Source organism: Acipenser ruthenus, chromosome 32 (genome assembly GCF_902713425.1).
Source record: "Acipenser ruthenus chromosome 32, fAciRut3.2 maternal haplotype, whole genome shotgun sequence".
Classification (NCBI taxonomy): domain Eukaryota; kingdom Metazoa; phylum Chordata; class Actinopteri; order Acipenseriformes; family Acipenseridae; genus Acipenser; species Acipenser ruthenus.
The window spans coordinates 10,225,955-10,248,280 of NC_081220.1; the positions used below are offsets into that span (position 1 = coordinate 10,225,955).

Below are 22,326 nucleotides of genomic sequence, written 5' to 3' on the forward strand. Positions count from 1 at the left end.
AGGGGTGTCCATCCAGACACAGGAGTATCACTTTATATAACTGAACCTGTTCAATGTGGAGTGGAATGGCCTCCAGGAGCATGATTGGACACCGCTGATCTCATAGCATTCTAAAGAGGCGTGGCAGCGGCTGCACATCTAGCAGGTGCCTCAGGAGCAAGCACAGTGATGTCCTTGTTGACATAGTGGTTGGGCAGCTCCCCTTGGTTAAAATATGAATCTCAAGCACACTGCTGGTGTTCAGTACCAGGTTCTGCAGGATGAATAGGCAGCTCAATGCTGCTTGTTTTGTAGGATTACCTCTAAATCCCAGTTCACATTCAGATGGAGAGTCATCATACAGGTTGGATCCCAGCTTGTTGTTCTCCTCAAGTGTACAGACATGATTTTCATGGGGAAGTTCCTCTGCGATGGGGACACATTCCTGCTCTATGAATTCCTCTTTAATAGGAAAACATTCCTGTTGAGGGACCTCTTCATCTTTAACACATGCCAGCTCTGTAACCTGCATTAGACTTGCACACCACTCCTGCTCAAAGGACTCCTCTTGTGTGTAAACTGCTTCTATCTTTGGCCCTTCCTGTGCTTCAGATTCAGGGATAGCGTGGCTCTCTATGGGATCTGTGGGAAACAAAATTGTATACAATTAGATCTCTTACTTACCAGCTAGGTTTGTTAGTTGCTTTGATCAGGGATTTAAAGTTACTGTTCCTCAGTTATTTCGTATAGGGGTGAGCCGGTATAATAGTTTGGTGGTTTAGGTACATGATGGCATTCATACCATTCCTGTTATTCTACATTGCAATTATCGGTTAACACTGTGTTTGTGTTCCTATGAACAAAGTGAAGGAAAAGGCATTTTCATATGAACATCTTTTTATTCTACGTCCTGTACAAAACAAGCCTCCGTGCTGCTGGTCTTTCTCACCTCCTGTAGCCTCACACTGGAGCATTGCATCCACTTCTACCTCCCTGTCAATCACCATCATGACCGCCGTTCTGCCTTTGCATTGTTCTAATGCAAACATCCATTTCTCTACTGCAAACATGCTTAGACACCAAGACAGGACACTTGCAGTCTTAGCAAAGTGTCTGAGGAATGTCTTTTTGTTACCTGATCCTGTATTGTGAGAACGGTTTTGAAGGAAACGGTCAACGCAGAATACAAGTTTCAATGTGTCAAATACAATGAGCAGACAAGCGACTGCAGCAGGATAGCCTGCTTATTCTCAAAGCAGTTTCATTTAAACATGTGATTTACACAACTCAGACTTTTTAAAGTGCAGCCATATGTTTTCTGTTCAAACTCCACCTGTGTAATAATCATTAGCAACAACACTGGAAGCTTACTTGAGCAACGTCACGTGACCTGTAGATATAAATCCAATAACATACCTTGTAGTATTAAAATACATTTGTAATGGTGTTGCTCTCCCTATTGTATGTATCCCGTGCAAACTCATCTCTGCTCTTAAATAATAACCTTGATTAGTAAATGTTTATAAGCAATATGAGCGATCGTTTCCTAATTCTGCTTACCATCAGCTGAACAAAGTACTTTATTTAGAGACTCAATCTAGAGACTCAATAAAATGATACAATTCAGTTGACACCTTACTGTGTTGTATTTACTTCCTCCAACTTCAACCCTTAATTGAACTTGTGGAACCACTCGTGTCCAAAATCTTACAGCGGATTGGTGCAGGCAGGACAGAACTGTGTTATTAAAAGCGCTTATTATAATCAAACACTTTAAAACGTGTCCAAAGAGAAATTCTAACCAAGATCTTTCCAATAGAAGGTGGTTTAAGGTGTTTGATTGACCAAGCAATACCACACAATAAAATCAATCTTACCTTGAAATATTAAAGGTTGTTTAATGTCTTCATCTGCAGCGTTTATACACCCTCGCACAGCTTTCAGCTCGCTCTCTGATATTTCCAATCTCAGCTTCAGACTTTCATTCTCTTTCTCCTTTCCAGCCATTTCCACCTGGAATTCAGTGAATTTGCTGCCGACAGTTTTAGTAATCGCACACAAGACGGTGTGTAGAGCCGCTTTCACTGCGTGCTCGATGGTAGAGGCGAGCTCGTCTTGAAAGAGCGACACGGACACGCTGACGCGTCCATCTTCACTGGTTTGAGTTTCACACTGGTCTAGCGGAATCCTCTTTTCAATCAGAAACGCCGCCTGCGGTTTGTATTTAGTAATATTTATTTTTTACTGTAGCCTTCCCATTCAAATATATTCATCACTTCTTCTGGTGTGATAAAGAAAGCACACAAACAACATGCTTTGCAAGGAGTAACTTTGGTCTTTCAGAATCGCGCAGAGCTCTGCTGGAGCTTCAACGCGTTTGTTTCTCAGTAAATCATCTCATTGAAAAGCTCGACTTGTCTGTAGCTGCGACTGACGCGCTCCACTCTGTGTGTGAAATTCAACACAGAAAAGGGATGCTTTCCTTTTCACGGAACTCCGTGCAGGTAATAAACAAACACAAAAATCACTAATTATTAGAAAACATTTCATCCCAGCCTAAATACTTTAAACAGCAGGAGACAGCGTGTTGTAAAATCATCACTGACTGCAGCCTCCTCTCCACACATGAACAAAACAAACCTCTCTATTTCCTGTACTGAAATGAAAGCGTCACCAGCAGAAGGCGGGTCTGGTTGGAGTCATTGCGTATTATTGGCTGTAGAAACACTCTATCCCCAGCATGTGAGTCTGATTGGCTGTAGAAACACTCTATCCCCAGCATGTGAGTCTGATTGGCTGTAGAAACACTCTATCCCCAGCATGTGAGTCTGATTGGCTGGCCTCCCTGTCGAGGCGGTTATGAAACTGGATGTCAGAGTTCGCCATGTTGGCTCTTTCAGCGCTGTGTTCAATGCGATGCATTCAGGCGCGTTAAGTAAGTGAGCCGCTCAGAAAGCACACGGAGCTGAATTTAAATGACTTAACGCTCTGCTACAGGAGAGCGCTGAGCGACTTTTAAAAATGGAGAATAATAATGATTTGCTTGTTAGTGTTTGTGAGGTGATGGTTGATGAAATGGCCCCGTGTGAAGTTACTGTCCCCTGCTGGACCTCGCTGAGTTCGGCGCTCTGTTTGGACTGAACCTCATATCTGTCTGTGTTTAATACCGACAATACCGACGTTAATAATGAACATTATGAATAATATTAATACTACAAGCCTAATAATAATACATTAATAAATATAAAACAGCTCTACATTTAAAAAGAAAAATGAAATTAAATGATACAAATTCGAAAACAACCATTTTCACATTATTGTCTACATGCATCATCTCAAATAATTACAATGTCATTTATCAGACCCTTCGGCGTTGTCTTTTGAAGAATTAAACCTGCCAGACCGAACGCAGGCTAACAGTCAATCAATCAATCAATCAATCAATTAATTAATTAATTAATCATATATATTTTCTATAGCGCCCGATATGCGCTTCACAAAATCTACTTCAAAACAAGAAAATATCTAATTGTAAGGCTGGTCGAACAAAATAAGTCTTCAGTGTAATTTTAAACAAAGAGCGCTTTCCACGATTTAAGATGCTTTCGAGAGACAGAATATTGGAATTGGCCGCCGAAACTGGGGGATAAAACTGCCTGTGATCAAAGTCATAACGTATTTGGGAGAAAAGAAAACGGATCATCTCTGATTTGCAACGTTTCCATGGTTCGGCCCGGCCACTGCCGTGTGACTGGTTAAAATGATGTTCCGTTTTTTTTTTTCTGCTGCTTGGTAATTCAGTCCTGAGGCAGCTGTAGCAGAGTGGCGCAGCGGAAGCGTGCTGGGCCCATAACCCAGAGGTCGATGGATCGAAACCATCCTCTGCTAGCATGTTTTTCTTCTGTTAGCAAAGTAGTTTTTTTAAATATTAACTGAAGCAATTAATTAATATTACATATTGTAATCAAGGATGATATAATGCGCAAAGATACTTGTCTCATAAGAGCTGAAATAAATTATAGCGCTTTGATATTATGTTACTAACGGATTGTTTAGAAATGTACGTAATTATATTACAACTATTCTAAAAAAGAATGGTATCTCGAAAAAGGAGGCTTGACAAGCCGAAATTGCTCAGCTGGGAGAGCGTTAGACTGAAGATCTAAAGATCCCTGGTTCGATCCCGGGTGTCGGCAAACAACTAGGTATCTCCTAGTTCCATGCTCCCAGTCTCTTAGTTCCTCACCCTTTTTATACCTCAAAGCCCTTCTAATTCCAGGTGTGTACAGGTACCTGCAATTGTTTGGGGCGGGACCTGAGGTCCGTGTGCACAGTGCTTCTGATAAACAAAACAAAAAATACTTTAATTACGAACTCCGTTTCACCCGTGCACCAAACAGAACAGACAAATAATAATCAACACAGCAAAAACACAGTGCAAAGCAAACAGAAAATTATGAAAAGAAAAAAAACGATCTAAATAAAATATTCACACAATACTAATTAATACGTGCAGAAAATAAATAAATAAACACAGGCATATGATTCCCAGCCAATACAACTGTGTTTATGCCCACGTTTCAAATAATGAAATTTCTAAAAGCAAATCGTATTGTTTTATGTTTTCTTTACTTTTAAAGCTGAGAATCAAACACACTTCCGACAACTTCATAGCCCTGCTGGCTACGAACAAGTATTGAGTCGGCTGTTTCCCATGACCCTGGTGATACCCCGTGTTTTCCTAGTATCAGCGTCGGCATTACCATGTTTGGCATGCTTGCTGTACACTCTAGCATTGCATAACAAGCTGTCATTACAGCTGGACTTCGTGGCGCAACGGCAGCGCGTCTGACTCCAGATCAGAAGGTTGCGTGTTCAAATCACGTCGAGGTCAAAGCCGCCTTTGTTTTTATTCCGCACTATTTCATTTTTTAACGTGTTTGAATTTGACTGTTTCCGGACATTTATTTATACAATTTAGCCTATACAACATATTGGTTGTATAGCGATCAAACAGATATTTATTATATTGCGATTATTTTTATGTTTCATTTGATACAGCACAATAAACTAAAGTGAATCCGAAATTACTGTTGACCAGTCTTCATTGACACAGTTGGGTAATAAAGTCATATTAACACTTCCTTGCATGAGATAGTGAAAATGTGTGTAACCTTTCAGTAAGTATTTTAAATTCATTTGGGAAGGTTTAAGATTGTGAAGAAGTTTAAATATGCTGCGTATTTGCGCATTGGGAACTTTGCATAATGACGTTTTTATTAATGACACTTTCTTACGGACAGTAGTCAGGGTGATGATACAAGACCAGAGCCAATAAACCTGTTATTTGCTTGTCCTTTCACTACCATATTCTATCGTGCTTGCTCAGAATACGCGTGAATCCTGAAAACTTCTTGTTAATATTTAAACAAAGCCAGCAGTCACTTTATTGATCACCCTGTGGATTGGAATACAGATGATTGTGTTAAAGATGTTAATAGACTTTCAATGTACACGTTTTAGAGCTAAGCGTTTGTTGAGGCAGTTCAAGCGCTGCACTTTCAGGCAGCCAGTTCCAGTGTTTGCCTTTTGGACTTACTCTGGAAGGAATACAAAAAAAAAAAAAAAAACATTTGTTGAGAACCGCATTTGGGAGAAAACTTAACAGTTTCGAAACACATTTGTAAAGGCATCGGATTCTATTATGGTGTTGCCGAGCTGTTGAACGTTTCTCATTACAGGTTTACTGGATTGCCAAAAAGAATGCTATCTCGAAACATCAGTCTCGTCAAGCTGAAATAGCTCAGTTGGGAGAGCGTTAGACTGAAGATCTAAAGGTCCCCGGTTCGATCCCGGGTTTCGGCAAACAGCAAGGCGATATTTGTTTTGTATTATTTTGAACTAAAAAAAGAGAGCACATTTATTCTTCAGCGTAATTGGATGAAATAACAGCGTATCAGAGTGCCATTATCTAATGTGATTAAAAAAAGCAAAAAGCATCGTCCCTGGGTGGGCTTGAACCACCAACCTTTCGGTTAACAGCCGAACGCGCTAACCGATTGCGCCTCAGAGACCAACCTATTAAGCCGCCAAAGCATACGGGAGTGATTAGCAAGGCGAGATGCTGCAGAACGTGATCGAGGGAGCAGAACTCAGCAGAACCTGAGATCACATCTAAGAAGAAAGCAACACGGGGCAGGAAAGTCTATGTAATCAATTATGGCAGCACAGCATATGTCGTTTTGTTAGATAACACCCTGGGAGACAACAGAGCAGTGTGTGTAAATAGCTACAATGGAAACCATATACTTACGACTTAATTTTGATACAGAACTGTGGTCATGTGTAATCTGTTTTCATTATGATAATAAAGCTACATTTCAGTGGATTATATTTGGAATCTTTGGTTCTGTCATTCACTATTTTCTCAAATAAGATGGCAAATTAATAGCTCAGTTGGTTACAGTGAAAGAAACGAGCACCAGTCAGCCCGGCTAGCTCAGTCGGTAGAGGATGAGACTTTTAATCTCAGGGTCGTGGGTTCGAGCCCCACGTTGGGCGTCCTTTCTAAATACAAATTGAAGATCTTTCTTCGAGACAACGGAGCAATGTCTGATTCTGTTCACATTGTATACAGTATTGCAACAAAATTACTTATTGAATAGAGGCGTGGGTTCAAATCCCACTTCTAACAGTTCAATTTTACTTATTTTTAAAAATAATTAATTTCTTTATTTTACTATTAAAGATTGTTTTAAGAAAATCAACAGCTGATGCCAAACTCTTGTCAGCACTCAATACCATTTTAATTTCCATTTTAAATCTGACTAAAATAGTGTTCCTAACGCAAATTGCATTTTTGTTGTAAACAGACTACTTATTTTGTGTCCAAACATGTTATTTAACTTGATTGTTTTAATATTCCAAATAACATATTACTTTGAAAAACATAATATTATTATACTAGTGGGGTCTAGTGTATGTGAATATCTCCTGTGTTTGTATTGTCAACTGTATGTATTGGTTGTGTTTTATGTATTGAAACCCCCAAGCACTCCCTCCTCTGTCTCTGAAATTGTTACATTTGTGTGGCGGGAAGGAGCCTTGTTATATAAACTCGGAGCGGGAGTATTGGCGCGCTCTGATTCCCAGCTGCGTTAGGGTGAGGTACTGTACTGCGGGACTGTGCTGCGGTATGAGTGTACTACACGGTTTGCCTTGCAGTGCTGATTACAACCTCTGTACTGTTACATTGTTTTCTTAATAAACGGTTGGTTTCAGTTAAACTGGCTGAGTCAGTGCCTTATTTTCTGCCGCCGGATAAAGCAAGCCTTTGGTCTCCATCCACCCTCCAACGATCTGCGAGACTCGCGCAGCGACCTGCCCGGGGTAAGCCAGTGAGTAAGCCGACCGAGATGGACGGGCAGGAGGTAACAATATATTTTTTAATACAGTCCTATTTGAGTATTTAAAATATGGTTACATTCAAATGCCAGCAAAGGTGTGTTAATTTAATGAAGCGCCTAACGCCCCTCGGAACGTTCGCATTTTTAAATTCTAACGGTCTCTGCTCAGCTGAGTGGAATGTTCACGAGCCGGTTGCCTAGCAGCGTCTCCCCCTCCTTCTCTGCCCCGCCCTCTCGCCCTCTCTCGTTGCTCCAGCTAGGAGTTCAAATTTAGCTTCGTTATATTAGCGCAACTCTTTACTAACTTTTACAAATTAGCTTATTAGGAGCTTCGTGTTTTTGAGCTGGTTCAGGTGCAGTCCGGACAGACTGACTGGAGCATCATTACAGTATACCACACTGCGCTCGGCTTTGTGTTGCGGGTGATACACAAAATAATGAACGACTATTAAATAAATCACATCTATTGCTTTTTAATGCTAAATATGTATCTGGTATTCTAAGTATTATCTACAATTAATAATTCAGCTCTATTCATATTCTGAATGTAATACAGTATTAAAACTATCAAACTGACTGGAAACATGGAACACATTAATTGCGATCGATTCGATACCAATAGGATTACATAAGAGCTGTTGTGTATAGACAATGTCATAAACGCCGAAATGAACACGGACGGTCTTTATTAAGGGCTGACTCGTTTAGGTGTTCGAGACACCTACCAGCCCTATTGCTGCCTTCCACGATGCACGCTACAATATGTATATAGGTGTAACAGATTTTATTCTTCAAATTGTAAATATTTATTACAGTTCAAATACTTGTTACTATTGCAATAGATTTTTTGTTTAAAAAAGTTTTTGGCTTAACTTTGAAATATGCAATAAATAAAAGTAAGTTGTTTAATTTTTGTCTTTTTGTATTGTAAAAATAAGAAAGCATTTTACGTGTTTAGATCTTAAACACCTGTAGATTTGTAAAAGTGTTCAGGTGTTTAAAAAGTGTTAGAGCGAATAAACATGTTCACGTGTTTATTACTTAAACACCTTAACGCGTTTATATTCTAAACATGTTTATAAAGTAAACGCCTTGACGTGTTTAAAAAGTGTTACAGATAAGTGTTTATGAATGTTCCAAACTTACACATGGTTTTAGAGTGTAGCTACTGGTGCATGTAAATGAGTTTGATAATCATCTTCCCATATGGTCTAGCGGTTAGGATTCCTGGTTTTCACCAAGGCGGCCCGGGTTCGACTCCCGGTATGGAAACGTCTTTGTTTTTGTCATTTTGTTACAGAACTGTGGTCATGTGTAATGTGTTTTCATTATGATAATAAAGCTACAGTTATAAAATAAAAAAGTATTTAAAAAAACCTACAGTTACTTGAGGTATATATATATATATATATATATATATATATATATATATATATATATATATATATATATATATATATATATAAAATTTACAGAATGGTACAAATGTATTTGACTCTATTCACATTCCCATCGCAGTTTGTTTTTAGATTATATTAGTCCCTGGTCAAGACAAAGTCTCTCAGGGGTTGGCCTATCATTAGATTGCCGATGTAAGGTCTCTGGTTCCATCGTATAAGCAAGATAGTGTATTCACAAATAAATACATACACTTTTATTTATGTTTCTGTTGGTAAATTCACATTATCACATGCGTTCATATCACGCTGTGCACTCTAAAATTGCATCACAAGCCAACAGTACACCAAGACTTCGTGGCGCAACGGTAGCGTGTCTGACTCAAGATCAGAAGGTTGCGTGTTCATATCACGTCGATGTCAAAACCGTCTTTATATCTATTCCACTCTATATCATTTTTTAGCGTGTTTGAATTTGAAATCCGGACATTTATTTATACAATTTAGCCCACACAACATATTGATTATATAGCGACAAACAAATTACTTCCTGGGGGGGCAGTTCAGTTTCAATCAAGTTCCAGTCTCTCTGCCATTATCTTGCGCTGCTGTGTTTGGTCCGGTAAAAAGGGCGTGACCAGAGCGGTATGGGCAATCCCATTAGGTAGCTTGCATGTCAATCTCTCCTTCTTTTCTATTTATATACCCAGCACTGCTTCCGCCCTTCGTCTGTGTTTGTTTCTATTCTTTTCATCATTCAGCTTTTCTATTTTTCTGCAGGAGCTCCATCGTTAGTCTTTTCTGCTCCATCCAGTCTCCAGCGCAGCTTCAGCGCCGTTCAAAGCGCAGCGTCATTCTCAGCTTGCTCTGCGTTTTCATCAGAAAGACTGTTCCGACGTCACCGCTGCACTGCAACTCTTTCACACCGGCGCCTCACAGACCATGGTTACCACGGCAACGCCTCATCTCGTGAACAGTGGGAACAATAGTATTGTGGTTTACTACATAATATCCCACCCATCGTTGGTGTTCAAACAAAGCAGAGTGTTACATTGGGAAAGGGCCGTACCTGTCAGTAAGTATTTTAAATTCATGTGGGAAGGTTTAAGATTGTGAAGAAGTTTAAATATGCTGCGTATTTGCGCATTGGGAACTTTGCATAATGACGTTTTTATTAATACCACTTTCTTACGGACAGTAGTCAGGGTGATGATACAAGACCAGAGCCAATAAACCTGTTATTTGATAGTCTTTTCACTACCATATTCTATCGTGCTTGCTCAGAATACGCGTGAATCCTGAAAACATCTTGTTAATATTTAAACAAAGCCAGCAGTCACTTTATTGATCACCCTTTGGATTGGAATACAGATGAGTGTGTTAAAGATGTTAATAGACTTTCAATGTACACGTTTTAGAGCTCAGCGTTTGTTGAGGCAGTTCAAGCGCTGCACTTTCAGGCAGCCAGTTCCAGTGTTTGCCTTTTGGACTTACTCTGGAAAGAATACAAAAAAAAAAAAAAAAACATTTGTTGAGAACCGCATTTGGGAGAAAACTTAACAGTTTCGAAACACATTTGTAAAGGCATCGGATTCTATTATGGTGTTGCCGAGCTGTTGAATGTTTCTCATTACAGGTTTACTGGATTGCCATAAAGAATGCTATCTCGAAACATCAGTCTCGTCAAGCTGAAATAGCTCAGTTGGGAGAGCGTTAGACTGAAGATTTAAAGGTCCCTGGTTCGATCCCGGGTTTCGGCAAACAGCAAGGCGATATTTGTTTTGTATTATTTTGAACTAAAAAAAGAGAGCACATTTATTCTTCAGCGTAATTGGATGAAATAACAGCGTATCAGAGTGCCATTTTCTAATGTGATTAAGAAATGCAAAAAACATCGTCCCTGGGTGGGCTTGAACCACCAACCTTCCGGTTAACAGCCGAACGCGCCAACCGATTGTGCCACAGAGACCAACCTATTAAGCCGCCAAAGCATACGGCAGTGTTTAACAAGGCGAGATGCTGCAGAACGTGATCGATGGAGCAGAACTCAGCAGAACCTGAGATCACATCTAAGATGAAAGCAAGACGGGGCAGGAAAGTCTATGTAATCAATTATGGCAGCACAGCATGTGTCTTTTTTGTTAGATAACACCCTGGGAGACAACAGAGCAGTGTGTGTAAATAGCTACAATGGAAACCATATACTTACGACTTAATTTTGATACAGAACTGTGGTCATGTGTAATCTGTTTTCATTATGATAATAAAGCTACAGTTCAGTGGATTATATTTGGAATCTTTGGTTCTGTCATTCACTATTTTCTCAAATAAGATGGCAAATTAATAGCTCAGTTGTTTACAGTGAAAGAAACGAGCACCAGTCAGCCCGGCTAGCTCAGTCGGTAGAGGATGAGACTCTTAATCTCAGGGTCGTGGGTTCGAGCCCCACGTTGGGCGTCCTTTTTAAATACAAATTGAAGATGTTTCTTCGAGACAACGGAGCAATGTCTGATTCTGTTCACATTGTATACAGTATTGCAACAAAATTACTTATTGAATAGAGGCGTGGGTTCAAATCCCACTTCTAACAGTTCAATTTTGCTTATTTTTAAAAAGAATAAATTTCTTTATTTTACTATTAAAGATTGTTTTAAGAAAATCAACAGCTGATACCAAACTCTTGTCAGCACTCAATACCATTTTAATTTCCATTTTAAATCGGACTAAAATAGTGTTCCTAACGCAAATTGCATTTTTGTTGTAAACAGACTACTTGTTAACGTCACTGAAAAATATTTTGTCCAAACATGTTATTTAACTTGATTGTTTTAATATTCCAAATAACACATTAGTTTGAAAAACATCTCCGTCGGCCGCTAGATTGTGATCTCAGGCTGGGATGCGGACCATTGAGAACAGTTTGAACGATCTATTCCTAGACGTAGCTTACAGGAGAAATGCCCTCGTTTAACATGCTGGGATGATCGACTTCGGCATTCTCCAACTGCTGTTTACATTTTCTAACACGTTATGAGGACGAATACAAAGTTTGACATTTTCCTTGTAAGTGGGGGTAAGCACAAGTTATTTTCAGATGTAATGTCTTTATTTAAGCTCAATCTAGTCCTGCGTAGTGCAAATCACATTACTGTTTAAAGTGTTCTTAAATTGTTTTAACATTAGCAGTGATCCATTTGAAATTTGCTTAATGATTTAAAAAACTGAACTTACTGTCAGCTCGGTGCTGAGAAGAAAACACTCCCACTCCTCCTGGTGGATACCGAGACCAATCCCTACTAAACAGTTTCACTCTAGAAATGATCCTTGCAAATATAGTCTTAACTTTTATTGGCAGACCGTCACCCCCACCTGGCAAGCTCTTCTTCATCTGATACAATGACTGGGCAACAACGAGGTGTTCCATTAACAATACAAACTAACTTGAGACAGCCAAGCCGTTAAAGCAGACCTTAAGTTTGTCATGAGATACAAAAGCAAGTTTTGGCATTTTTGCATTGCCTGCCTCGTCAAACAAGCTCGAGCCACAACACACAGCGCTGCTGCATCGGGACACAGAGGTGGAGTGTAAAGCAACTGAATCAACGAGCTGAGACTACTTTTTGAAGAAATTGAAAACATGCCTCTTGTCGAAATATTTGCTATTTAATTAAAAAAATGTTTTGAATTTGCAAATGGCAGACTACATTGCCTTGCCCCCCCCCCCCCCCCCCCCACAAAAAAAAGGACAATCTGAATTGCTCATATCAAGCTGCGATGTAGCGTATGAGAATCTCTGGCAGAATTCGAGGGGAATTAGCTCAAATGGTAGAGCGCTCGCTTCGCATGCGAGAAGTAGCGGGATCGATGCCCGCATTCTCCAAATAGTTTTAACGTATCTGCGTATTTAGTCCCAACGCATTATGGAGATAAATACAAAGTGTGAGACGCCCGCCCTACATGTGTATTTTAAAGCACAGTCTATTAATTTGTAATATTCCCCAGACTGAAAAACTGCAGTGCGCCGTCCATCGTATGTCTTCCGAGAAGCACAAACGGAGATTATTTATTTATTTATTTATTTATTTATTTATTCATTTATTTATTAGCAATTAAAGAGTTTGTGTTAATTGAGATTAAAAATAAATGGCTTGAAGTTTGCTTTCATTTGTAACGTGTTTATAATGAAATATCGGTTCTTGTGTTTTTACCAATCATTGTATTGTATACTAGCTACTGTTGCATGTCCATGAGTGTGTTCCTCAGCTTCCCATATGGTCTAGCGGTTAGGATTCCTGGTTTTCACCCAGGCGGCCCGGGTTCGACTCCCGGTATGGGGACGTTCTAGTTATTGTCATTTTGTTACAGAACTGTGGTAATGTGTAATATGTCTTAAATATGATAATAAAGCTACAGTTACTCGAAATATATATTATATATATATACAGAATGATGCAAATGTATTTGACTCTATTCACATTCCCATCGCGTGGAACCATTGCAGTTTGTTTTTAAATTATATTAATCCCTGGTCAAGACAAAGTCTCTCTGGGGTGGGACGATCATTAGATTGCGGATGTAAGGTCTCCGGTCCCATCATAGAAGCAAGATAGTTTATTCACAAATAAATACCTACACATTTATTTATGTTTCTTTTTTTGGTAAATTAACACATTATTGCATTCTGTCACGTCACGCTGTGCACTCTAGCATTGCATAACAAGCATGCACTATGCCAGGACTTCGTGGCGCAACGGTAGCACGTCTGACTCCAGATCAGAAGGTTGCGTGTTCAAATCACGTCGAGGTCAAAGCCGTCTTTATTTCTATTCCACTATATTTCATTTTTTAACGTGCCTGGATTTGAATGTCTCCGGACATTTATTTATACAATTTATACAATTTATTGATTATATAGCGACAAACAAATTTCAATCAAGTTCCAGTCTCTCCGCCATTATCTTGCGCTGCTGTGTTTGTTCAGGTAAAAAGGGCGTGACCAGAGCGGTATGGGCAATCCCGTTAGGTAGCTTGCATGTCAATCTCTCCTTCTTTTCTATTTATACACCCAGCACTGCTTCCGCCCTTCGTCTGTGTTTGTTTTTGGTCTGTGTTTGTTTTTTTGTTGTTCGCTCCTTTCACTGCAGGTCATTTCTCTGCTCAGCGCTGGTAGACAATATCAGCTATTTCCCTACCTGCTCAGGTGATTCTTTTCATTATTCAGCTTTTGTATTTTTCTGCAGGAGCTCCATCGTTAGTCTTCTCTGCTCCCTCCAGTCTCCAGCACAGCTACAGCGCCGTTCAAAGCGCAGCGTCATTCTCAGCTTGCTCTGCGTTCTCATCAGAAAGACTGTTCCGACGTCACCGCTGCACTGCAACTCTTTCACACCGGCGCCTCACAGACCATGGTTACCACGGCAACGCCTCATCGAGTGACTACTGGGAGTGGTAAGTTGCCATGGCGTCCAGGCAGCTTTAACAGGCAATGCGAGCCTGTGCCTCACTACTGCAATCTTCTGGCTCCTGCTGCTGCGCTTTTGCAACATGAGAGCTTCAACTCGCCGAATTATGACATCTAAATACTGCAGGCTCCTCTTCTAGACCTACATTAACTTACTTATATCATCACTAACTGTTCTAAAGCAAACGTTTTATCCATAGACAAGGATTTTAATCGCAATAACCAAATATATGGTACCCTGCTTCACTGAAGCCAGTAGTTTCAATTCCAATCGCAACCTCGAGATGGCAGCATAACACCACAAACTACATAATTTAAACTGATTTGCTATCGCTGCGAATCTCGCACACTCCAAACTTTCTATCAATTCCTGCAGTTCGTTGTCTTTCCGAGGGATTCTCAGTCCCGTCCTGCCTCAACCTCTTTTGCTTCATATATTAACTTGATTATTTCAAATCAAAACCCCTCCCTTCGAGGTTCTGGTCACGAAGCCATGCTTATCAGCTTTCTGAGATGTTAAGAATCCACTGTCACATTAATTTTCCAGCTTCCTTGCATCAGGCCATTCCTGCAACCTTCTTGCTCCCGGATTTGCACTTCGTCATTTGTCCCCAACTTCATCAAGGCACTTAATACAACTTTCAAAGTCCATTTCATTCAATTTGAGCTTCCAGGCACATACGGAAACTATGTCCTACAATTATCAACATTTCAGTCAAGAGTCCTCCAACACCGCAATAGACAATACACTCTTAGACTGCTCCTGATCAAATCAATAGGTTTTGCAGCAGCCTCCGAGCAACGCATTCTCATCCTCTCAGGTTGTGCAGAGGCCTCAGATCTACGCATTATTCATCTCTGCCCAAAGGCAGACCCATCTCCGACATCATCTTAAACGCCTTAACTCTCAAATACCAATTTCCACTGCATTCAGCAGCTCTCTGCTCTCCATAGCAGGCGACTGCACACTACTGACAGCATTCCATCGTTTCTCTGTTTCCGTCTGTCCTAAACGGAGGGGGTTCTCTGTTTTTGTCTCTCCTAAACGGACCCGAGACACATTTCCTAAGCTCTCCACGCTGCCCAGCTGACAGCTTAGCTGCCTGAGGATGCTGCACTGAGTTGCGAAGGATCTGTCCTTTTGTCCTGTTGGTCCCCTTCCTGTCTCTTGTTCCACTAAATGCCCAGCAGCCAGAGGATGCTGCCTGACCCGTCGGGAGCGAGTGTCAGATTGTTGTATGTTATGTGTTTAAACTTTGCTCTTTCTCTCTCACTTTTACGTCACCCCTCTCAAGCCCTCGTAGGCAACCAGTGAAATGTGAGGTGATGTGAATAGAGTCAAATACATTGCATCATTCTGTGTATATATATATATATATATATATATATATATATATATATATATATATATATATATATATATATATATATATATATATATAATTTAAAGTAACTGTAGGTTTATCATCATAATGAAAAAACATTACACATGACCACAGTTCTGTAACAAAATGACAATAACAAAGAAGTTCCCATACCAGGAGTCGAACCCGGGCCACCTGGATGAATACCAGGAATCCTAACCGCTAGACCATATGGGAAGCTGAGTAACAAGCTCCTGGACATGCAACAGTAGCTAGTATACAGTACAATGATAGTAAAACACTAATTCATTACAAACACGTTATAAATTAAAGCAAACTTCAAGCCATTTATATTTATTCTCAATTAACACAAACTCTTCAATTGCTAAAAAATATAAAAAATCTCCCTTTGTGCTTCTCGCAAGGCATACGATGGAGGGCTCACTGCAGTTTTTCAGTCTGCGGGAATATTACAAATTAGCAGACTGCTTTAAAATACACATGTAGGGCGGGCGACTCTGTTACAAAGAATTGTCACACTGTATGTATCTCCATAATGCGTTGGGACTAAATACGCAGATATATTAAAACTATTTGGAGAATGCGGGCATCGATCCCGCTACGTCTCGCATGCGAAGCGAGCGCGCTACCATTTGAGCTAATTCCCCTCGAATTATGCCAGTGATTCTCATAGGCTACATCGCAGCTTGATATGAGCAATTCAGATTGTCAGATTTTTGGCAATGTAGTCTGCCATATGCAAATTCAAAAAATAAATGGATTAACTAAATAGCAAATATTTCGACTAGAGGTATGTTTTCAATTTCTTCAAAAAGTAGTCTCAGCTCGTTGATTCAGTCGCTTTAAAATCCACCTCTGTGTCCCGATGCAGCAGCACTGTGTGCTGTGGCTCGAGCTTGTTTGACGAGGCAGAAATTAAAATGGTATTGAGTGCTGACAAGAGTTTGGTATCAGCTGTTGATTTCCTTGAAAATCTTTTATAATAAAATGAACACATTTATTCATTTTAAAAATAAGTAAAAGTCAACTGTCAGAAGTGAGATTTGCACCCACGCCTCCATTTGGAAACCAAAACACACAATTCTTTACAAAGTCCTTGCTTGTGCTAGAGTGCTGCAGCAAGTTAGTTCCCTTTCAAGTCGAAAATAACCATCAAGATATGGGACATTGCCGTCAGGCAGTAGGGATTGGCTGAGCTTTATGTCAAAGCTGCCGATAGGCCTCCGCGCAAGCTGCCGTGTAAGCCCGCCCCCCTGGGAGCTTACTATACGCAGCGCGCGGAGAGTCACTTCCTCTTTTGCCTTCAGCATCAGTAGCGGTAGGACTTAGAGCTATTTAACTGATTGTACTCACTAAAGCTTAGGCTTGAGAAGCTGGTTTATCCCCTTCTCCGAGTTTATTTCAGCTATACTCTCCGGAGTTATTATTGTTTATTATTATTGTTATTGTATTATTATTTAGGATTATATATTGTTTAACATTATATATTCCTTTTCGCTTTGCTTCGGCATCACGTTCTTCGTGGTCTCCCCGTCTTTCCTCTATTCTTAATTATTATTGTGTGGGTTTTTTGTATATATATATATTTTGTATATATATTTATATTTTATTGTATATATATATTTTGTTATATATATTGTATATTGTGTGTTCGGACGCGTGTTGCGTTGGCCTTGGCCCACGCGCATTTTGCATCCTCGGTCTAGCTTAGGCTAGACCGTGTGTGTGTGCGGGTAGTCTGCTCTGCAGTGTTCCCCCCCCCCGCGGCGCGTTCCTGCCACGTGGTATTGCACTACACTCCCTTACCTTCTGCAGCGTCCACAAAAAAAAAAAAAAAAAAATTTCCCTTCACTATACAGAGGAAGACAACCACCAACGTGCAAAATCCCCAGCACCTTTCAGGTAGGTATTGCACAGCATCAGACACTGTACCAGCACTTAGCGTCTCCGCTTGGCGGGTCAGCTGACGCTTAGGCGTCTGTGCTAGCGTTCCACGCTCGGTACTCGCGCTTCGGCGCTCGCGCTCCGGCGCTTTTGGTGTCAGCGCTTGTGCGCTTGGTGCAGCGCTTCGGCGCTTTGTGCAGCGCTTCTGCGCTTGGTGCTTAGTGCTTCTGCACTTGGGGCTCAGTGCTCGACGCTCGACGCTTCGGCGCTCGGTCGTCATCGATCGTGTCGCTGCTGGCGACGTCTCAGCTCCCTCTGAGCCCATCTTCCCAGCTTACAGCTGGTCAGAGATCTCCAGCCAGGCGTGCTCGGGAACGTTCCCGCAGTCCCTCCTCTCGCGGGGCTCGCCCCCGTCGGGAGTCTCGATCCAGGTCTCGATCGCCTCGCCGGAGAAGGCACTCTCGCTCCCCTCGGAGGGGTAGGCGTTACCAGGACACATCTGGGGTGGCTGAGCTCACCTCCAAGATGTCACAATTTAGGAGCTCATAATGGGACAACAATCCCTCCTTATGACCCTAGCAAATGTGGCGCCTCGGGCCCCAGAGCTAGTAACCGGACCCAGCACTAGTCAGCTGACGGTTCCTCCACCAGTGCCCCAGGAAGTAGAGTGGGACGCCGATGCTTTCTCAAGGGACGCATCTGATGCAGACCCGCTCTTTGAGGACACAGAGCCTGAGGTGGCATCCCAGCACTCTGGGCAGGACGACCCTCAAGTGCTGGATACTAATGACCCTATCTGGTCAGTGGTGGAGAGGGCAGCCCGTCACTCAGGCGTGGACTGGCCTGCGTGAGAGCCAACACGACGCTCTTTATTTGAGTTGCCATCGGCTCCGCCCCTTCAGTCCAGGATGCTCCCGGCGTTCCCGGATTTTATTAAGGAGGTGCAGTCCACCTGGGGAGCCCCGGCCTCCGCCCCGGCGACTTCTCGCAAGGCTTCGGCTTTTACCATGCACGGGGCGAGCGAAGCTGGATTAGCGTCCTTTCCGCCAGTGGGCGCCGCGTTCGCCGTGCTAGTAAAGGCGCCGACATTATCGGGGCTGGCTAAGGACCCTTCCTGCCCTAACAGGCAGTGTAGGATTACGGAGGCCCACCTAAAAAAGGGTTATGCCGCGGCTACAGAGGCAGTTAGACTGTCCAACGTGGCCAGCCTCCTGACAGTCTACCAGGCGGCGCTGATTCGCGACCTGCCTGAGTCCCCATCCGTCGGAATTAGAACCGAGCTGGGTGCAGTTGCACAGCTTTTGGTTAAGCTGGCTCAGCTGAATGCGCGAGCACAGGGCAGGAGCATTGCTTCCCTTGTAGTGGCAAGGAGGCAGCTCTGGCTCTCACAGGCCAGGGTACAGGAGCCTGATAAGGCCCCGTTGCTAGATGCTCCTATATCCCCGGGGCACACGTTTGGCCCAGCGGTGGAGGAGATGCTGCAACGCTCCGTCAAGGCGCGTGAGGCATCGCAGCAGTTGGCTAAGATGTGGCCAAGCAAGCCTTTCCAGCCAAGGCGGCCGCAGGAGCGCCAATGGCGCAGGGCGCCGCCGCAGCAGCAAGCGCACCCACAGGGCAGTAAAACCGCCCCTTTGGGGGTTTCAGCACGCAGCCAACCCGCGTTTGCAAGACCGCAGCGCGGAGGGTGGCGCCCCAGAGGAGGTAGCAGACCATGCCCTCGTGGCTCTGGTCAGGCCCCTCGTGAGCGAGCGCAGCCTAAGCAGCCCTGAGAAACCCCGGCAGCCATTAACCCACCCCTACACTGTTCCACAGCTTCTGTTCTGCCAACAATGCACCAACGACATCTGGGTGCGCAAGACTATACTCACCGGGTACACCCTTCAATTCCGGTTAAACCCCCCCCCCCCTTCAGGGGAGTGGTGGTAACTGCAGTGAAGTACTCGGTTCAGTCCTCAGCTCTAAATGCAGAAATACAGGCATTGCTCAAGAAGCGTGCCATTCAACTAGTAGACCCTGCTCTGACCGACCAGGGGTTCTACTCCAAGTACTTCCTAGTGCCAAAAAAAGGACGGCGGGCTCCGCCCTATTTTAGATCTGCGACTACTGAACAAATACCTACGGGTGTTGTCGTTCAAGATGCTTACGCACAGGCACATTGTCCAGTCTGTCCGGCAGGGCGACTGGTTTACCACCGTAGACCTCACAGATGCATACTTTCACGTTCCCATCTGTCCGGGTCACAGGAAGTACCTACGTTTCGCATTTCAGAGCAGGGTCTACGAGTTTTGTGTCCTGCCATTCGGCCTGTCTCTAGCTCCTCGAACCTTTTCGAAGTGTATGGACGCCATTTTAGCCCCCTTGCGGGCTCAAGGCATCCGACTGCTGAACTATCTGGACGACTGGCTCGTCTGCGCGCAGTCAAAGGAGCAGTTGGCACAGCACACAGTGATGGTTACAGACCATCTTCAGCGGCTAGGTCTGAAGGTCAATTCAGAAAAGAGCCGCCTCGTGCCGAGCCAACAGACCGAATTCTTGGGTCTGCATCTGGACTCTGTGTCCATGGAAGCGACCCTGTCGACACAAAGAGTTGCCTCACTGGAGCGGTGTCTCTCCCTATTCAGGTTGAGAGAAACAGTCAGCATGGAGCTGTGTGAGCGCATGCTGGGGTTGATGGCTGCCGCCTCGCAAGCCCTTCCTTTGGGCTTACTACACCAGAGACCTCTGCAGGCCTGGTTCAATGCCTTCGCGTTGCATCCGCGGAGAGACAAACACTGCAGGTTGAGGGTATCCCAAACCTGCTGGGAAGCACTGCGCTTGTGGAAAGTTCTGTCGAACATCCGCCAGGGCGTACGCTTGGGTCCCATATTCCGAAGGGAGGTTATTACGACCGACGCTTCCAACCAAGGTTGGGGAGCAGTCTGGAACGGGTCGGGGACTCGCGTAGTGTGGTCAGGACCCTGGAGGTCGGCCCACATCAATGCTCTGGAACTCAGAGCGGTGGACCTTGCCCTGCGGCACTTCTTGCCAGTGCTTCTAGGCAAGCACCTGTTAGTGCGGTCAGACAACACCACGGTAGTGGCGTATATCAACCGCCAGGGCGGCTTGCGGTCCCCCGGTCTTCACCGGTTGGTAACACGGCTGTTGCTTTGGGCTCAACCGCGTTTAGCCTCTCTGCGGGCGGTTCACCTACCGGGCAGAGTCAATTACGCAGCGGATCTCCTGTCCAGTGGAGGTCCTCTTGCAGGCGAATGGCGTCTTCACCCTCGGGTGGTAGAGCGCATTTGGGACTGGTTCGGCACAGCGCAAGTCGATCTCTTCGCTTCGCGAGAGACCACGCACTGCCCCCTATGGTTCTCGGTGAAGGACCTCGACAGCCCCCTAGGAGTCGATGCACTGGCTCACGAATGGCCGCCAGGGCTCCTGTACGCATTTCCACCGATTTCGATGCTCCCCGCCTTCTTGGAGAAGGTCAGGGTAGAGCAAGCGACAGTGATCCTGATCGCTCCTCGGTGGCCTCGGAGGATATGGTTCCCGAGTCTAGTGCAGTTGTTGCACGGTCGCCCGAGGGAGCTCCCTCTGCGAGCGGACCTGTTGTCCCAAGCCCAAGGAGGGCTATGGCACCCGAACCCCAAGCTCATGCAGCTATGGGCTTGGCCCCTGAGCGGGAGCGCCTGTCAGCCTTAGGGCTTTCGACGGCGGTTATATCCACCATTCAGAGTGCGAGAGTGCCCTCTACTCGGTCGCAATATGCGTATAAGTGGCAATTGTTTCAGAGTTGGTGTCTGGCTGAGGGCCATGACCCGGTCTCCTGCCCTATGGCAGTGATATTACAGTTTCTGCAGAAGCTGTAAGATGAGGGTAAGTCTCCCTCTACACTGAAAGTGTATTTGGCCGCTATTTCGGCTTGCCATGTACGCATTGACGGGTTATCACCTGGTTGCCATTTCCTGGCATCTCAGTTCCTAAAGGGCGCAAGACGCTTGCGGCCTCAAGGTCGACCAGTTTACCGTCTTGGAGCCTTGATGTGGTGCTAGAAGCCCTTACCAAGGCACCGTTCGAGCCTCTCCACAGTGTGGATATGAAGTTCGTGTCTATTAAGACTGCATTTTTGCTGTCAGTGGTATCAGCAAAACGTGTGGGTGAGTTACATGCACTCTCGGTGCATCCATCATGTACTCGTTTCGCAGGAGACGGTTCTAAGGTCTCCATGCGTCCAAATACGGCCTTTTTACCCAAGGTCATATCCCCGTTTCACATGAACCAACCAGTCGAGTTGATGGCGTTCCATCCTCCTCCTTTTTCTTCCCCAGAGGAAGAGCGGTTACACATGCTCTGCCCTGTGCGGGCATTGAGGTGTTATATTGATCGCACAAAGACTGTGAGGCAAACAGAACAGCTGTTCATATGCCATGGTTCTAAAACTTTGGGTCAGCCGTTGTCTAAGCAACGCCTTTCTCATTGGATAGTGGATGCTATTCAGTTAGCATATGATACTATGGGCCTTCCGCCACCAGGGCAGTTGAAGGCACATTCCACTAGGGGTATGGCAACATCCTGGGCCCTCTTTAGAGGGGTGCCGATGTCTGACATTTGCGCTGCAGCCAGTTGGGTTACACCGCATACATTTACGAGGTTCTACCGGTTAAATGTACTGGAATCCTCTGCTCCGTCATTTGGAGCATCTGTGTTGCACTCTATGACACCTCAGGTTGCGGACGTCTAGAGTGGTTGACAATATGGTGTGACTGACTATTCCACCTTGGGACAGGTGTCTTTGCGAGCATAGACGCTGAGGCGCAGCTCCGCATATATGTAGA

The 22,326-nt window shown here is 43.8% G+C and overlaps 10 non-coding genes across 10 annotated transcripts; 9 read left to right on the forward strand and 1 right to left on the reverse strand.

Annotated features, from left to right (window-relative positions):
• Positions 1 to 4,801: 4,801 nt before the first annotated feature.
• On the forward strand, positions 4,802 to 4,873 carry trnaw-cca (transfer RNA tryptophan (anticodon CCA)). The gene has a single exon. It is a non-coding gene; the product is annotated as a tRNA-Trp (tRNA).
• Positions 4,874 to 5,771: 898 nt separating this feature from the next.
• Positions 5,772 to 5,844, forward strand: trnaf-gaa (transfer RNA phenylalanine (anticodon GAA)). The gene has a single exon. It is a non-coding gene; the product is annotated as a tRNA-Phe (tRNA).
• A 623-nt stretch (positions 5,845 to 6,467) lies between these two features.
• trnak-uuu (transfer RNA lysine (anticodon UUU)) lies at positions 6,468 to 6,540 on the forward strand. The gene has a single exon. It is a non-coding gene; the product is annotated as a tRNA-Lys (tRNA).
• A 2,045-nt stretch (positions 6,541 to 8,585) lies between these two features.
• Positions 8,586 to 8,657, forward strand: trnae-uuc (transfer RNA glutamic acid (anticodon UUC)). The gene has a single exon. It is a non-coding gene; the product is annotated as a tRNA-Glu (tRNA).
• A 476-nt stretch (positions 8,658 to 9,133) lies between these two features.
• On the forward strand, positions 9,134 to 9,205 carry trnal-caa (transfer RNA leucine (anticodon CAA)). Its single transcript has one exon. It is a non-coding gene; the product is annotated as a tRNA-Leu (tRNA).
• A 1,264-nt stretch (positions 9,206 to 10,469) lies between these two features.
• trnaf-gaa (transfer RNA phenylalanine (anticodon GAA)) lies at positions 10,470 to 10,542 on the forward strand. The gene has a single exon. It is a non-coding gene; the product is annotated as a tRNA-Phe (tRNA).
• Positions 10,543 to 11,166: 624 nt separating this feature from the next.
• Positions 11,167 to 11,239, forward strand: trnak-cuu (transfer RNA lysine (anticodon CUU)). The gene has a single exon. It is a non-coding gene; the product is annotated as a tRNA-Lys (tRNA).
• Positions 11,240 to 13,047: 1,808 nt separating this feature from the next.
• trnae-uuc (transfer RNA glutamic acid (anticodon UUC)) lies at positions 13,048 to 13,119 on the forward strand. The gene has a single exon. It is a non-coding gene; the product is annotated as a tRNA-Glu (tRNA).
• Positions 13,120 to 13,518: 399 nt separating this feature from the next.
• Positions 13,519 to 13,590, forward strand: trnaw-cca (transfer RNA tryptophan (anticodon CCA)). Its single transcript has one exon. It is a non-coding gene; the product is annotated as a tRNA-Trp (tRNA).
• A 2,179-nt stretch (positions 13,591 to 15,769) lies between these two features.
• On the reverse strand, positions 15,770 to 15,841 carry trnae-uuc (transfer RNA glutamic acid (anticodon UUC)). Its single transcript has one exon. It is a non-coding gene; the product is annotated as a tRNA-Glu (tRNA).
• Between the last annotated feature and the right edge of the window lie 6,485 nt (positions 15,842 to 22,326).